General features: G+C 37.8%; 1 long non-coding RNA gene across 1 annotated transcript; it reads left to right on the top strand.

The window, feature by feature from the left end:
- Window positions 1–11,407: 11,407 nt before the first annotated feature.
- LOC116169703 lies at window positions 11,408–12,026 on the top strand. Its single transcript, XR_004145052.1, has 2 exons — window positions 11,408–11,628; window positions 11,690–12,026. It is a non-coding gene; the product is annotated as an uncharacterized LOC116169703 (long non-coding RNA).
- Window positions 12,027–12,438: the final 412 nt, after the last annotated feature.

The raw sequence follows: 12,438 nt of genomic DNA, 5'->3' as shown, positions 1-12,438 counted from the left end.
AATTTTGAAATTAACGAAGTCCTCCCGTTACGTGTCCGAATTCAGAATCAATCGTTTTCTTTTGCATTCCATACAGAGATTCAGCAGTATTCCAATGTTGAACGACAATAAGGGTAGTTTTAGTTGCTGTATAATTAAGGTAAAGTTTTTTGTATTGAAAAACTTGAATGATAAAGGAATTGAAGAATTTGATAGACGAAGAACCGTAAGAAAATTAAGAATTATAAATAGGTAAGTGAATTTAAAGATTCTGAAAAGTATGAAATTAGTCTGAAGAACGTGAATAATGACAATAATTCTATAAAATTATAATATCGGCAGAAACAAAGAAATGCAAAAATCACAAATTCTAAAGAGTTAAAGAATCGGAATAATGATTCTTATTTCCAGTTTTTTTAAAATATTCTCCTCAAAAGTCAAATATAAATTAATTAATAAACAACTTTAAATTGTAATTCGATAAAAAAAAATGACAATAAATTCAGAAGCTTCAATTTACGTGCTGTTGTGGAAACGTAGGTTAACTGCTAGTGTGGATAAAACTGTCTACCAGTCCTTCCGTCGTAGAATGTCCAAAACCTCTGCAATGGAATGACATCTATCTATAAATATTTAATTAATCATCGTGTACCTATCTATCGGAGGCAAGCAATGAATATGACAGAAAACGCACAAGCGTAAATTCAATTACCCTCATTGATATAATATGAAATGGAAAGGTAGACACGCGGGCTTTGAATCTCCTCTGAATTCATTAGCTGTCAATATTTTTTAGTAGATGGGTACTTTTAATTTAATTTCCAAAATGCGTAATTTGTCAAAGCCACCTGTGATTCCCCGGTAAGGCCATTTATTAACGTTTAAATCTCCAGGTACACCACATGCGGGTGGTGTGTACACCTACCTATTTTCAATTTGAACCCGCGCTGTTTTCAGTAACATTTTTTCGACTGTGGAATTAATTACAAGTACACGAGCGTAAACCCTAAGTACATGAGCTGCTTAAAATATTGAAATTACAGTCCTGGCTGGATACTTACTTGTCATAGGGGAGTCGGCTAACCAAGCGTGGATATCTCGCATTATTTTCGATATGCAGATTGTTAATTAAATCTGCCTGGAGCCATATTTACATGACAGCAATCTGTCTACAACACTGTGCTGGCCACCGCCGTTTTAATTATGTTGTGTAACCGTGCGTATTTTATTAATATAAATATGTAGCAGCTCTAGATAAAACAAACTTTGGATGCGTCTGAATATTATCTGCACTAAACCAAGCACATTAACTTACTCTTTTTATAATACGAGATGTACCTAAAGTTATGTTAGCCTTTGCTACGGGGGTTCCTTCTGGACTTGAAAATTACCATTGGTTCCGCCCGGCAAGGCAAACCGTCTTCTTCTCAGGCTGCTCAATCGATAAAAATAAATGCTCCGGCTAACTCAAATCGGTGGGCTTTTAACTCTTTTGAAACTGTGTAACAAACCTTAACCTGCCGCCTACCAGTCTCCTGCCTCAACTCCTACTCCTCCCTTTCCTTCCCCTCGTTCTTCGTTAAAGACATAGGCACATTGAAACCAAATAGATAATATATTGAAATGATATTAGAGATACAAACAAATTACAGGGATCTAGCAATTCTTCTCTCCTCCTTGTAAAAAAAATAGCTTAACAATGACAACTAAACTAACTAAAAATCCTACCAGGTGAGACTAATTTACTCAAGGGGTGGCCATCCTCTACAGTTTGAAAATTTCAACAACAGGTAATCGTTTTTTACTCCAGCGTGGGCTGGGACTTATTTAAATAAACACAAAATTTATCCTACTCTTTGGTAATCGTTCATTGGACTTTAATAAACAATCAAATCAAAATTTTTACTATAGCTTCATTACCAAAAAGTGGAATTTTACAGAATGTTACAAATTTAATTAGACTAACCTTTACAACATTTGTACAGCCGATCTTGTGAACTGCTCTTTCCTCTGGTACAGGGTGGATGTGATGAAACCTGACACTTAGGTCTCTGTGACTTCCTAGGGGGTGGCTTGAAATTAACACACGGAAACAAAATCCACGGTGCCTATCCTTCCTCGGAACGAAAGCAAAGTTTAGCGTTTGAACTGAAGCTTAGTCCAGGAAATCCTTCGCGTGGCGAGTGGGAGACGGCTAGTTGCCAAAGTTTCTACACAGCAGGTGTATTTAATTTAAACAGTGACCCCTACTATTTCCTTCCACCGGCTCTTAGAGTTTATTAACTTTGATCGCCTGCGGGAGACATTTTTGAGTTAGCGGCACGGCAGAACACAAATTTTTATGATCACTATCCGACGGTAAACCGCGATTTGTTCTTGGGTGGTTCGACTTATTATTTCACCAGCTCTTCTTGGGGCAAATATCTCTCCAAAACGCAGCGCTCCTTCGACAAATGACCGTACGGCACTAGTAGGAAATTCCACCTGGGGCGGATCCCGAATATCGGCGCCTTGAGGACTAGGGCAGCACTTTGAATTATATATCCTCGAGAAATCACAACGTATCCTAACGCGATTCACTGCATCCAAAGTAAACTGGGGTGAAGCTCAAGGGTTCGCCAAAATATCACCTGATCGGAACCTGGGTCTTCGTCGCCAAATAAATCAACGCGAAAAGAAAATAACACTTCGAAACGGGTGCAAAAAGCACGCAACTGCGAGCAACCGAAATAAACCGGTGGCTCAAACCGCTAGGTACCCCCAAAAAACGATCACTCAAGGTACGTGTTGACCCCTTGACGTACTAACCGCGAGTCTCTAAAACGATCGCTCAAGGTACGTGTTGACCCCTCGACGTACTAAACGCGAGTCTTTTCAAAAACGCGATCACTCAAAGTACGTGTCGACCCCTCGACGTACTAGCCGCGAGTCTCTTCAAAAACGATCCCCTTCTTCAGAATTGAAATGAGAAAACCACACCCAAATTACCATAAAACAAAAATGGCTCCCGCTAGAAATTCTCCCATTGGTTTAGATAAAGAAGACTTAACCCACTCTAACTTCGTCGTCAACCTCCAGGAACTGCTGAATAAACTGATCTCACGGTTTTCTGCTGACGAATTGAAAACCCCTTATCTCTTGATGGCTCGGTGCTATATCCGCTCCTATTCTCGGTCTAGACGGCGCCTTGGGTGATAAACGAACGACAACAACTCGCATTACTCATGATGACGTCAATCAACTTTGCACTCTTCCCACGACGAAATTAAATCTGAGCGAAATTAAATCTATCGGACCATAGTCTTGAGCGAACCGAAATGCCCAAACACAAAATTTCTAACCGGAACAAATAATGAAATATACAGGGTGACCTTCACTATCATGACAAGAAATTTCGAATTTTTTAATGAAATTAGGCGCGAAATAAAACCACTCGTTACACCTTATTATCATATACTCCGCAGAACGATTTTCTCAGTTGTACCGTGTATCCACTTTCTACAAGAATTTTCTTTGATATCCTGAATAATGTAAGATTACCATAGGTATTATGTGTAGGAGTGGGTAAGTTTTCCTTCGCTAATAGCAGCAGAAACAGACTGAAGGGTTTTTCATACCGACGCATGCACTTTTATATCCTGTTTCCCATGGTGGGATGCGCCCACGTGACTGGTGCCGACTGGAACGATGTTTGGTGGAGGTATGTCACTGTCAGCCGGTGACAACACAACTAATGGCAGGCTTGCCTGGATTGTCACTCACCAGCCTGTCACGCAGGCTTGTGGCGTTGTTGTATAAAACGCTACACCTGGATTTAAAATTTTTTTGTCATTTAGTAAATGATTCCGTAGGGTAGCTTCTCTTACTATCGCATCTATTCTTCGGACTACCCATGTTCAACCACTATTTACTGAAGAGTGCCACTGTAATGATATAAACGTTTTCTCAACCTTGAGACAAGTAGCAATGGGCCCTCGTCCAAGATTTCCAAACCTATGGTTGAGAATCGAGATTAGTCCCAGCATTAGGTGTCGTAACTAATGTTGTTGTTTTTTACCATCTCTATGACTGTCTATTCACGGAGAAAAGTATTAGTTCACAAACAAGTCAGTACACATACACACAGCAAACAATTCAACAACTACCCCAAAGTTAAATGAATGATCAAAAACATAAATTTAACTTCGAATCAAGACCATGTAATGTAATTAAAACATAACCTTAAATTGAGTAAATATTTACACCAAAAATGAAAGCGATTTCAAACGATAAAAGTTAACGTTATCAATCACGTGATCTTCAAAAACAAAAACAAACATAATTATAGAGAAATGCAAAAGATTGCAATCTGCATAACACAAAAATAACAACAAACATAAACTAAACGATACTTTCTCGATTACCGCTAAATCCAAGATGTCCACAAATGGTATTGCCCGTGATGGCGCAGACAGCTTTCACGCTTCTAAAAGTCTCGCGGTTGCCAGCTCTCAAAAATGTATGCATCATCGTAAGTTGTATATACAGGGTGGAACTGTCATTTTGTTTATTAATTTCAATTTGTTTGTAATGTACACTTGTTTACAAGGTTTAGTTTGTTTCCTGTGATATATGAACCTAAAATCTTCGACTTGAGCAGACCCAGGGATACGTTTACGCATAATCCCGGAAGGTAGGCCACCCGACTTACACCAGATTTTGTACTAATACAAGGGGATTGCGGCGTAAACATAATTAGCGGATCTCAGTCGGCGACATAAGGGCACTACTACCCATCTACCCATCATCACTCCATAAGTTCATTGGGAAATGCTACTGGGACTTTCGCTAGATTATTCCTTATGACTCTTAGATGTGTAACAATTCAATATAACACTTCTTTGCAGCCTAGGTTAAAAGTTTTAGGGCAAAATAATGTACCCAACATTATTCTTTACACATGAATTTGGAGTTGTAAAACATTTCAAATGCATTATCTTGAATAGTTTTACTTCTGTCTCTCATATTAGCCACTCAAACTTTGCGATTGTAATTAGTTGAGGTCACGTAAGGTCTTTAGACTACTTTGGGTCCAATCATAGCCGCATAGATGCAATAGTGGCTCTAAAAAATCAAGTAGTGGTAAAAACCACAAATGTAAAAATATAAAGGGTGTTCCATTTAAAAATTCAAAACCTGGACCATTGCCGGTGAAGCCGGAAGTAAGGGAAAAGAAAAAATATGCAAAAACTCTTCTTCACGTATCATTTACCTGTACCAAATTTCATTTTGGTAGACCTAATACTCTAGAATTTATGGCTTGTCTAATAGATTGATGATGGTAATACTGAGAGGACCCTTCGATATTTCGTTGTATTTACTGTTTATAGATTTAGGGTTTTTACAAAATTCTTTCCAACGAAGTGTCAAAATGTATAGCGCTTTTAGAAGTAAGGTTATCAAGTTGCTAACGTAGCTATTGCGAAAATTATATTAATCAAGGTCACTGTAGTTGTATAAGTGATCACCAAGGTTTTGAAATTATAATTTACTTTGCAACCTAACTCATCAAATTTTATATTTTATTTTGAATATTAATCACCACAAGTGTATGAAACGTGGGTGTGTGAAGTCATTAATACAAAGTATAATTTTGTGTAAGTAACTACTTCTTATCGCTTGGTATGCACTGTATGTTTTGGACGGGAGTAAAATATTGTCATGCATAACGCCACAGAATGTAGAATGCGGTTCTATATTCTGTGGTCGTCACGCATATCGCTCGGCAGCCGAAGTCGAACTCGCCGCTCTCGCCTGTTTAACAATTGTTTAAAGGGAATTTGTCCATTTGAAAGAAAATATGGCAGTAAAATCGTCGATGTGTCTCTGAAATTATCGAATGTTTGGTGCTCGGCGTCCCTTTTTTAATAAAAAAACGACATATATCATTAGAATGCACAATCATTTGTTTCACTGTATCTACCCTTGCCATTGAAATGGTCAATTTACCTATTCGGACTGTTAAAGATAGACTACTCATTCAAACCTATTAAAATATGTCATTTTAACATCTGTAAAATAATCAAATAAATTTAAGGTTATTGTATAGGGTATTATTAATTATACGTGTTAGTTTGTCGCTTTATAAACGATATTTAATATTGCTATGTTTATTTCTTCTGGCAGGATGAAATTTTCGGGCATCCCCTTTAGGGCCGGTAATGACATTTTACTGACGAGTTTCGTATTAAATTTTACCCGAAATCGTCTTTTAATATAAAATTTTTATTTTTATTAATGTCAATCTGTTAGTGATGACAGGAGTCATTATAGACATTTGGAAATGTCAAAAATGGGGCCGGTAAAGGGACGGTGCGGCCGGTAAAGTGACAGATGCGGTCAGTAAAGTGACAAGCGACAGGAAACGTAGTCTGCTCTGCCTATTTGTCATACAAACATGGAAACATGGAAAAGAAAGTAGGCATGAAAATGAAGGTTTCAGGACGATTTTGGGTAAATTGATTTATAAAATTTATTCAACCTCTATTTTTGGGTCTATTAACGTACGTTGAGGGAATAATCTTTGTTGTCAACTGTGTATGATTGGTTGTTATAATTTTGATTTTCGGAAGAAGGGTTTCGCCGTAAATAGGACGTTAACAAGAAAAGCGTCGCTTTTAGTCACAGTCAACGCAGAACTACGTTTCTTTGAAAATTAAAAGCGACTTCATTTATAATTTTGAGTATACATAATGCAACATATGTATAAAAAGCTGTAAAATTTGATAGCCATAAGCCAAAGCAAATAATTGTTTTAAGTAAATCAAGTATCTAAAATGTTTCGTCTGAAAGTCCCTAAAGGTACCAAACACTGCGTTTCTTACTTACTTTATTTCGGTAACCATAACACATTGACGGAAAGAAGTAACAACTTTACCTAGATTGCCCTTACTGATTTTGTACAAAATTTTAACCCTCAGAATGGGTGGACTACACCTTTAGAAAACGAGCGCATATTCGAACAAGCGATTCCGATGACAAAACTTGGTGCATACCTGAAAAATGGCATGGTGATTTCAAACGATTTCTTTTTTACGTGCAATTAAAAATACCCGCAAGTAAGTGATTAGATAGCAGCGACACGTGGAACAAAAAATTCCACACATCGATGCATTTTAATGAAACATTTCGCAATATTCGGACACGAAATAGAAATAATTGATGGTCCACGGCTTAATTAATTTGAAAAGTACTCAAACGTCCTAGAATAGGCAATTAGGTACGTAGTTCAACAATATGGTGCAATGATTGATTCCACAAAGAGGACCACGGGGGTTGTGTTTGCTAATATATCAATGATGGGACCGTAATTTGTATATTAGCGGCTGTGACCGCGCGATTGTCGTACCAACTGTCGCCAGCCACGAAATTACGCGCAAAGCTGGACAGTGACTGTTATTCAACCCAACTTTATACGTGTGAATATCTAAAACATATTTAAATGAACGACCAATTACTCCTACTTTAATATAACCAGATTCGACGTTCGACGACGTCGCGTTCGCTTTTTAAATTGTGCGTTTCCGACGCCGACGAACGTTTCGAGCTTTGTTAATTAACTCACATTACCTGCAATAAATGTGTACTACTTAAAAGGTTAAAAGGAAGAAATTAACACTTAAGAATGCATTCGCATGCTAATATAAACGCGAAATTCTGATACACATCAGGCTCCGTGTTTATTTTATATCATGCAAATTCCAACCATCCGTTTGAGAAGCCTCTACATGGTCGGTTAAGTATTTGTCATAGTATGTTTTAATTAAGCACATATTTCGCAACAAGGAGCAGGTAGGAGCTCAAAGCTCCCTTGAAAACTTCCAGCCGCAACCCAAGGGCCGTGTTTGACAGAAAATATGCGACATCAAAAGCTCGAAAAACGGGTATAATTTTCGATTTTGTTGTTTTATTATTATCCTCGTACGCTAAACATTCTGTGAACATTTCTCGAGTTTGTTACCGCTTCGTGTGCTAAATGTTTTTACCTACAAGCTCCAGTGTTTACATCTAACAAAGCATAGGTAGGTATGTCAAATCTGCAGCACTCCGCGTACCAATATCGCCATTTCTTGTGTCAGTCTTTTAGAGTGCAAATGTGGTAAATTGATACGACACCCTTTAAGCCAGATTTACTGGAATTCGGTAGCACACGCAGCAAACTTTTCAATGGGTAAAAACCATGTTGCATCAAGTGGGCAAAGACTACCCATAGTGACCGAGTATCACGACGCCAACCTCTCATGGCATTATGGCGCCGAAAGAACATAGGTACGATCGCCGACAAAAGTAATGATAGTCGGAAGCTTACTGCCACTTAGGCAACCAACCATATACTACCTAAAATGGCAACGTTGAACTGTTTTTCGGCGGGAATTCGTGTGGGATGGGCCGCAAAGCGTCGCGTTTCGTCGTCACTGCTTTGATATAAACGCTACAGTAGGAATAATTACAAAAATTGGTAAAACCCGATTTTATGCATTATATTCTGGCAAACTTAAGAGACATTAATTCACATTGGTATCTTCAATCTCGTTTCTCTCTCTATTGAAATAAAAACTGGCCTTTAAGGTTAATTTTGCAAAACAAGTTCTTATTTTAGTGATCCAGTTTTGTTACATGACAAAAAGGGCCACGTAAACGCAATAAAAAAATAAAACGTAAAGATTTAAATAATACTCTATCTAAATAATCACTGAATCCTTTTCTTTTTACTCTATATTGCTCATTACTCCATAGTTAGTGACGTTGATGTGAAGCCTTCAAAAAGCGCGAAGAAATCACGAGAAATCCCAAGATCGCAGAAACGTGTACCAGGACCAGCATCGGCGAAATGTACATTTCAAAGTTGGCGATCGTGTATTATTCGTCAATACCGCGCAAGATGCTTATACGGCAAAACTACCAACCCGCAAGGATGTTTCTTATTAAATCCTGGAGGTAGTGACACCAATCATGTATATTATTTGTTAATTGAAGAATCCGAATGTACCCCAGACCGTGCTTGGGTGAAGAAATGACTAACCCCATCTGCCTATTGCGCAGGTGTAGAAGGCCCTTACGAGAAAGGGGGATCCACATCGAAGAAAACCAGGAAATCCACGATGTAACTACGACTTCTCAACGGGCAACAGAGCCAGCTTTTATGGAAACCCCACCCCTACCCTCCAAGATATACAGCCTGAACGAAGTCGTCGGAAGATTCATGTTGGTCCACATCCGAGACGTAAATGTGTCGCAAATGGGAGACTGCACCGAACCATTTTGCTCAGCCCGCTCCATGACCTTCAGCCGTAACACATCCGGTGAGCTAGCAAGGTAATGAATTTAGGGTTTAGAGTGTATGTTGTGCATTCTCGCATTCTATTACATGTATACAGTTTATTACTTGCATTCTTCGTTATTGAGTAGATACTTCCTGATTCCGACGGTGGATCCCCAACAAAAAAAAACCAGCCCAAACCCCAGTCGAAATCTAGCGGTTACGTTCTATACAGTGCTACCAACATATAAGATATCGAATACGAATAATTAAATGACAGCTTGTATACAGGGCAGAAATATAAATTTGAAGGTGAGCACTTTTTCCCACAAATTTTTAACTACTCTGATACAAAAAAAACACCCAAAACAATGGAAAATGCTGATTTGTAGAAGAGGATCGACTACGTTGGGATGTAGGGAGAGGCAATGAACCGGGAGTTGCGGAGGAAGGATGTCACCTAAGAACCTGCCAACTAGCAAACAACTTAAAAATAAAACTTTTTATAGTAACAACTGGCACTTGCCACAAAGCTTAAAAAGTAGTATTACACATGTATCCATACAAAATTTCTTCCCTACTACCGCAGTCGTTAAGTGCAATATTGCATGGTTCACAGTACGCTTAAAAAACAACAATCTGTTGTACTTAACATTTTGTTCAAACGAAGCATGGGTACATTTGTCAGTTTGGGCAGCAGAAAATCCGCACATTTTTCTTAAAATACCTTTAGATCTCCAAGAGGTTGACATTTGGGTAGGTATGTCAAGAAGGAGGATAAGTGGAGCCATTTGCTTTAGGAAACTGTAAACGGAGAGTGGTATCGTAAAATTAAGTTAATTTGTGCCTGGAAAGCAGAGACCAGAACGCAAATGAAATATCGGTTCCTGTTCTGTTTATATTTAAGCGAAAATATTTATGACGGTTCCGGTCCGGTTTCGGTTCTAAAAAAATAACGATCGGTTTTGCGCATTTTTTTCGATCTATAACGGTTATTTTCGGTTCTAGTCTTTTAGAAAGTATGGTATTAAAAAATTCATTATAACAATTTATTAATTCATAGGTGTGAAAAGATGTCAAAAGTCATGAATACCAAAACGTGACGTATCGTCAGTGTAGCTATTTACAACGGCAAGGGGAATAAACCCATAAAGAGCGTTTAAAAAAGCGGCAGAGCACCACGGTGTGACCCCAGTCATTGGATTTGATCCATTTTCAACAGGCTTATTATAGGTCAACTGTGCAAAGTTTAAGCCAAATCGGTCCAAGCGTTTGACAGTTATCGTGTTCACGTACAGACGGACAGACGGACACCTTCGACTCCCCTATAATGCTTGCATCGCTTTGCTCTGCCGCTTAATAAAGGGAGAAGAGGGAAATATGCATTTAAACTTAATTTATTAATGAAAAATAGAAAAAATACGCAAAAACTTATGTAAAAGAATTATGTATGGGGTATTATTTTTTATTTTTATTTTCTAAAACCTCGCCCCTCCTTTTATTATTTACATTTACAATAGTGGCTAAATTACCACTACCGCCACCCGAACTGCTTTCAATTTCGACACCTTATAAAAAACGTATCTATAATCCCCCGACGGCAATCGTAGGGTAATATTTTACCTATTTTCAGAATGTGTTTGCCGGCGTGTCTTTCAACTTTCAATAACCTGTTAAGAACCGTAAAATACCAAAAAGAACCGAAAAAAATAATACGGGTTCCGGTCCTCAATAGGTTTTCATTTCTAAAGGAATAAAGATTTCGATTCGGTTCACTGCTGGAATTTGGAAAGGAATGGTGATCATTTTAAGCACCTTTTGTAAAATCGAAATAAATATTAGGCTATGGAATAATTCTGGGAATTCACTAGTAACATGCATAGGGGCATAATCAGTTTTTCCACCCGTGCATTTTTAATTGCCTAACCACTTGCAATCACTTGGAGCTTTATAATGGATTTGTTTTCAATAGATACCTACTTACTCTCGTAAATAATATTAGTCATAATTATATAAAGCGCCCGCTGTATGATAAGTTTTTAAAATAAACTTTATCAGTATTATTTACAATTTGAGTAGCACATCAAGGAAAAATTTATATCTGTTATCAAACAATGAATCTCACTCTCAGTAGTTTCCCGTATCAATTATTTTGGTTATTGCAGGGGATTTTTTAAAATGCTGGGATTACTTACCAGTCGGAGTCATATACTCGTAATATCGAAACAGTTCACTTACAATCCATCTGCAACATTGCAACAACATCATGAAGAACCAAATCTTAGTTCTTGCATTTATTTTATTAATAACATGCAGCGTAGTAACCAATTCTGCTCCATCTTATGAAGGAGGTACCTATTTAAGACGGTTTTCGAATTAAAGACATCTTTTAATGGTTTGTGTTCTTTACAGGGTTGATGGTGCGATCTAAACGCGAAATTTCCTGCCAAGCTGCATCGTCTAGACCTAATGATCCGAAGTCATACAATGAAGCATGCAGAGCACATTGCATATTAAATGGCAAAAACACCGGGGCTTGCGCTGGCGGATACTGCTTCTGTGCTTAATTGTTTTTCAAAATAACATTTCTTGGTCTAAGTATTAGTACGTAAGGTTTCATTGTTTAATTGGTTTATATCTAGTATATTCTAACAAACTATTTGCAGAATTAGAGCAGTATAGTTTTAGGTGGCACACTTTGAATACTTTTACACGCTTATATGGCTCTCAATATTCATGATTCATTTCACAGTGTTGTTTAATCAGCAGTAGTTCCAAAAACACGTTGTTTTTTGGAAGGTAATATCGTACGTAATTATTACAGAAGAACCAAACGGTTCTAAGACTAAGGAACGGTAAAGGAACATCAAAGTCAAATCAGGTTAAAAAATCCAATAAAATAGCCACGGTGGTTCTGTGCACAATCAAACCAAAGTTGAATGATCTTCGGGTTCAAAGTGAGGTTTGAAATTTTGTACGTGCCAACTGCCAAATACCAGCGGCCTTCCCTTAATCATCTTAAATTCATGGCTCACATACACCACTCCACTCCGAGGGTCCTAAAAATCGTGGACCCAATTTAGCTGTAAAATCTCGGCATTTTGCATTGTGTTTTGTCTACACCTACACAACAAGAAGAAAAGATTACTGGTAAAGGAAAA

The sequence above is a fragment of the Photinus pyralis genome, unplaced genomic scaffold (genome assembly GCF_008802855.1).
Source record: "Photinus pyralis isolate 1611_PpyrPB1 unplaced genomic scaffold, Ppyr1.3 Ppyr1.4_LG4, whole genome shotgun sequence".
Lineage (NCBI taxonomy): Eukaryota > Metazoa > Arthropoda > Insecta > Coleoptera > Lampyridae > Photinus > Photinus pyralis.
Note: the sequence above shows the minus strand (reverse complement) of the source record. Positions and strands in the feature narration are given on the sequence as shown.